This window comes from Sinocyclocheilus grahami, unplaced genomic scaffold (genome assembly GCF_001515645.1).
Source record: "Sinocyclocheilus grahami isolate Dianchi unplaced genomic scaffold, SAMN03320097.WGS_v1.1 scaffold996.1, whole genome shotgun sequence".
Lineage (NCBI taxonomy): Eukaryota > Metazoa > Chordata > Actinopteri > Cypriniformes > Cyprinidae > Sinocyclocheilus > Sinocyclocheilus grahami.
The window spans coordinates 7,896-13,390 of record NW_015506175.1 but is presented as its reverse complement, the minus strand read 5'-3'; the positions used below and the strand labels follow the sequence as shown (position 1 = coordinate 13,390).

Here is a 5,495-nt window from a genome sequence, read left to right as displayed (position 1 = left end):
CTTTGCTGCCGACATTGATGAAGCCCTGCCTTCTTATCAGTTTGAGTTGGCCGAGTTACAGAACTGTGATGTTCTGAAAGACATATTTAAGCCCATCGGTCTCATTGAATTCTATGCTGCCCTCCCTAACGAGACATACTCAAACATCAAAAGGCATGCAATGAAGATGTCCACACTTTTTGGCAGCACGTATATTTGTGAGCAAACCTTTTCATGCATGAAACTGATGAAAACTCCAATGAGATCAAGACTCACCGATGAACATTTGCATCAGTCTTTGAGACTGGCTGTAACAGGAATGGAACCTGACATTGGACTTCTTACTAGCCAGAAGCAAGCCCACAGTTCACACTAATTAATATGCATAAGTAAATGTTTTGATTTTGAATAGCACTGAATATGAAAAAATGTAATTATGATAGTAATAACAATGCTCTTTTAATAGGCTATATGTCTCTTGAAAAGTAATCATTTGTCTGTACGGTGCATAACAAAATAAACAATTCTAGCATTAGGAGGCATAATAAATACATTTAAAATCATAATAAAATCTCCACAATAATACTAGTAGTCACTCCGGCCCATGTAATTTTCTGTTACAAACTGACCCGGCCCCCCATTTAAAGAAAGGGAAAATTATGTGGCCCTTGTAGAAAAAAGTTTGGGGACCCCTGGTGTAGAGTATCTCACGTAAATACAGTTGGTTAATTTTTATAGCAGTGCACCGTCTCAATCAGGCTCCTGAAGTGTTGTGCCGAATTCTGCACCCCTGCCAGAACATTATTGTTTCTCCTCTATGCCGATGTTTCCAGCGCGGCTCTCCGCGCTCTCAGCTGGGTCTGCTTCTCCACCAGGTCCCGGATCCGCTTCTCCACACAGGAAGTGACGCATTTTTGACAACTCCTTTTTAGAAATAAACAAACTAGAGCATAGCTGAAATGCAGGAAAGACAAATATGGAAAACATACAAAAAAATCTTAAGATACCAGAATTCACATTTTTAGATTTTACAAACGCATGATGATATATATATTCAAAAAGAAATATGAAGTTATTTAATAAGCTTTCCCGGATCAGCTGTGTTTTCTATCTCTCCGTCAGCAGCTCCCATTAGAACTGTTCTTGTAACTTCCCCTCTGTTGTAGAGGGCTTGTAGACGCTCCTGAAATCACAGGACAGCTTTTATCAATATTTGTTTACAATGAAAAATGAAAACGTGTTTGAAACAGTTTCAGCCCAGTTTAGCCGCATGTAAGGGACGTCACCGACAGACAGACTCTACAGTGCAGGCTTTTAGGTTACATTAATTAGCTTACTTCCATTTATCTGTTGACACATTATCAGCAAAACACAAAGCTATCAAACCCGCTCCTTTAAACATAAGATGTGATTAAAAGCCCAAACCTTCATTAATAAGAGCTCAAATCTATTATGCTATAGTTATGCTTCTAAAGATGCCAGAAACAGAGGTATACATATGAAGAAAAGTACTTAAAGTAGACTGTGGGTAATATTAGCATACGTTACTTAACCAATCTGTGGTCCTCCTCTCCAGCAGCTGATGATGATGTTGCCATGGCAACTCTCTATACATGATAACAATCATATTAAAAAGGGTTTTAGCATCTTTCCAGAGTTCAAGAACTTTGTTTTATACATTGTATCAACCTATTTATTGATCATAAATGGTAAGACTGATTCTCCTGATACAGTATCTGCGGCAGATGAGATGGTGGAGCCAGTCTGTCATTATCTCACTTGCATAACTTCTTACGAGATACAAAGTTTCACAACTCAGAAAAAACCTTTTTCCTTTCTTGTCAATACTGTGCGCGCGGTGCGTCACGTCACTATATATATATTAAAGCATGCTTATATTCTGACTTGGTGAAAAGAAACACATTTTATCTTTAGGAACGTTCAGTCTTGCTACCACTGATCTATAGATAATGATTATAGATGTAGATAGAGATGATGAAGACTGTCGCTCTTCTGCGCGTGCGCTGACAGGACTGGCCCTAAGAGCATCGTTTACAGAGACTTCCAGAATACAGACACGCATGAGGAAGAAGAGCAGGACTTGTACGTCTAGTAAGACTCAATGAAATGGTGTAGAAGAACAAAAGAACAGAGTTTGTGTGAGCTGCGTGTTTTCTTTGAACAGAAAGACTTGTCCCTGAGCGGTTTACGAGCGTTAAAGAAACCAAACCACAGTAATTCAAACACTTCTACAGGATTCTACAAGATTGTAGAGTGGTCTAACGCTAGGTGATCGTGTGTTTCTGTAACGTTACGAGTTTGGGAAACGCACTGAAGTGTCAGGTTTCGTTTTGTGCTTTTCATAGTGTTTGTTAATAGTTAGGTTTAGGTTTATCACAGATGTTTCTCTGTTCTGTAGGTGAGACTGTGCTCGGATGATGTTAGTGTGTGTGTGGGTGTGTGTGTGTGTGAGAGAGAGAGAGAGAGTGTGTGTGTGTGTGTGTGTGAGTGTGTGTGAGAGAGAGAGTGTGTGTGTCATTAGATTGAAAGCAGCTCATGTAAACCCGTGTGTGTGTGTCTCAGGGCTCGTTTCACTCTCCGCTGGACTCCAGTCGCTCCACACGGCATCATGGTCTGGTGGAGCGGGTTCACAGAGACCGGCGCTTCGTCTCTCCCAGCAGACCCTACAGGAGACAAGTATCCTTCCCGTCTCAGTCTCTCCTGCAGGTTTGTGTGTGTCTCAGGGCTCCAGACTAACTGTTATTACTAGGAGCACTGTAGCCCCTGACTGAACATTTTTAGGAGCACAAGCAGAAAATTCAGGGGCACACCTTAAATCTGCCTGCAATGCAATCGTTCTCATATTTTCCCCATTTTAACTATTACTGACAAATGCTTTAATAATAAATAGACTTAACTCATAGTAGGGGTGTGCGATATGACGATTTTTGACCGTGGACGATAAAAATGTCTCCACGATCTGCTTTTAAAGAAATATCGTAGTATTGTGTGCTACAGCGCACATTCTCATTGATACATTCACTTCAGTGTTAACTCAGTGATAGAGTTACTCTCACAGGACACGGCACTTATTCGCAATCACAAAAGTGCATTATTTGCATCTGCTTTAAAGCCTTGCCGGTTAAACGTTTCATTCTCCATTCACGTGCTGACGTGCGCTTTCTCTGTGCGTCTACAGCTGTAGCGCGCACACACACACTAAAACAGCACCTGATTACTGGATTAAGTTATCTTCCGCGCTAATACTGTCAAAACACACAAGGTTTACATACAGACTCAGTTGATTGTCAACAGTTGAAAGAAAAACGCATATGTGTCTGTATATTAGATGCATGCAGCTCTTAAAGGGACAGTACTAAACATGCTGCCGACTGTCATTAAAGGGATAGTTCACACAAAAATTACATTTCTGTTATTATTTACTCACTCACACGTTGTCCCAAACCTGTATTAATTTCTGTATTAAATTGTCCACAAAAGAGGATATTTAATGTGGGTAACCAATCAGTAGCTGGTCCACATTGACTTTGATAGTAGGACAAAAAGTTACTATGGAAGTCACTGGGGACCAGCAACTGTTTCAAAATAACATTCATGTTCAACAGAAGAAAGAAAGTCATTCAGGTTTAAAAAAAACAACTTTGAGAGTGCGTAAATGAATTAATTTGTGGGTAAACTATCCCTTTTAATGTTAATAAAACAAAACACAAGAAGTTTAATACAGTTGCTTTAAGAATCAATGCATAATTGATGTATTTAGCGTTTTATTTTTATATTTGTTAATTTAATTTATTGAATGCTACTTCGAAATAGCCCCTAAGCTCAAGCACTAAGCTTGAGTTTGGGAAGCTAACAAAATGTATTTTATTAAAAATCTAATTTATGTAGAAGAGGTATATATTGTGCTCTTATTAAATGTACCATTATTCTTCTGGAACTGACCAACAACTTCAGTGATTATGAGCACAAAGCACTTTGTGACTTTTCTTACTTTATGCAAAAAAAAAAAAAAAAAGCAAAACTCTGATTTCTGGGTGATTTGATATTTTGTAATTGTGATTTTATAATTTCAAAACATAAAGGAAAAAGTATAAATGAATGTCTAATAAGCCAATAAGTGCTCCTCTGCTGCCATCTACAGGTTATAATAGTGATTATGCTTTTGTTTTTTACACAAGTGTTTGTTCACCGCAGTATATTTTGGACATCCCATTAAATTTAAAACGTAGACAGTGCCCACAAATGTAAGTCGAACGTAGAAACGAATGAAATGACGAATTATAGCCTAAGCCTATATAGTCTATACCTTTACCATTTGTTGTCTGTCTGGAGCTATCATGCTGATGCTGTCGGTGTCCTTGACCTCTGACCTGAGATGGACAGCTCTCACAGCAGCTCAGTGTATCTGTCTCCGCCCCCCGACCCCAGCTGGAGAAGGTAACACGCTTATTGCTTGGATTCACGTAAAATAAAAACGATTAATGAAAATGAAACTCAAATTCTGATGTATCAAACTGCAAAGGCTGCCATTTGAATAAAAAAAATAAAAAAATGGAATGTACACAAATGTTAGTATTGTAATTTTACAGTTGTAATGTAAAGTGAAATATTTTTTATCTTACAGTGAATATACATATATAAATGTGTGTGTGTGTGTGTATATATATATATATATATATATATATATATATATATATATATAAAGTAATTTAAGTTTAGTAATTTTAAAAAGTTGATTGTTCAGGATTTTACAGTAAATGTGTATGTTATTACTAACATTATTACTAAAATTCAAAACTAATGAATACTGTTTAAGCAAAAAATAAAATAAAATAAGTAATAAATTATAGATTGACTAGCAGGGTAAAACTAACACCGATAAATTAATTAGTTTTTGTTCATTTCAATATTCTATTAACCCTGTAAAGCCTGACATATGAAATAATATTCTGAATCTATTTTTCCCTCAAAATGGAATCATTTATTGAACATAAACCTTAAAAGACAGAATATAAAAATCTAGAAAAAAAAAGTGTGTATGTGATTGGAATAATGTACTCCATCAGGCTTTTGTGGCTCTGATATAGTGAGAATATGCAGCTCAATTTTATTCTCAAACTGAACAAAATTATGAATTTGCTGCAGATGCTGATATTTATGATGAAATTCAGATGCTTGTGATGTAAATCAATGAGATCTTTATAACAGTGCAGCAGTGATGACACTTCATTTGCTGCAGTCATAGGTCATGATTTTGATTTTGAGAGAGTGTGAGTGTGTGTGAGAGTGAGTGAGTGTGAGAGAGAGAGTGAGAGCCAGTGTGTGTGTGAGTGAGTGTGAGAGAGAGTGAGAGTCAGTGTGTGTGTGAGTGAGTGTGAGAGAGAGTGAGAGTCAGTGTGTGTGTGAGTGAGTGTGAGAGAGAGTGAGAGTCAGTGTGTGTGTGAGTGAGTGTGAGAGAGAGTGAGAGTCAGTGTGTGTGTGAGTGAGTGTGAGAG

At 37.5% G+C, this 5,495-nt stretch overlaps 1 long non-coding RNA gene across 1 annotated transcript; it reads left to right on the top strand.

The window, feature by feature from the left end:
- The first annotated feature begins 2,003 nt into the window (after positions 1-2,003).
- LOC107565368 (uncharacterized) lies at positions 2,004-4,535 on the top strand. The gene is made up of 2 exons (XR_001606369.1): positions 2,004-2,676; positions 4,376-4,535. It is a non-coding gene; the product is annotated as an uncharacterized lncRNA (long non-coding RNA).
- The last annotated feature ends 960 nt before the right edge of the window (positions 4,536-5,495 follow it).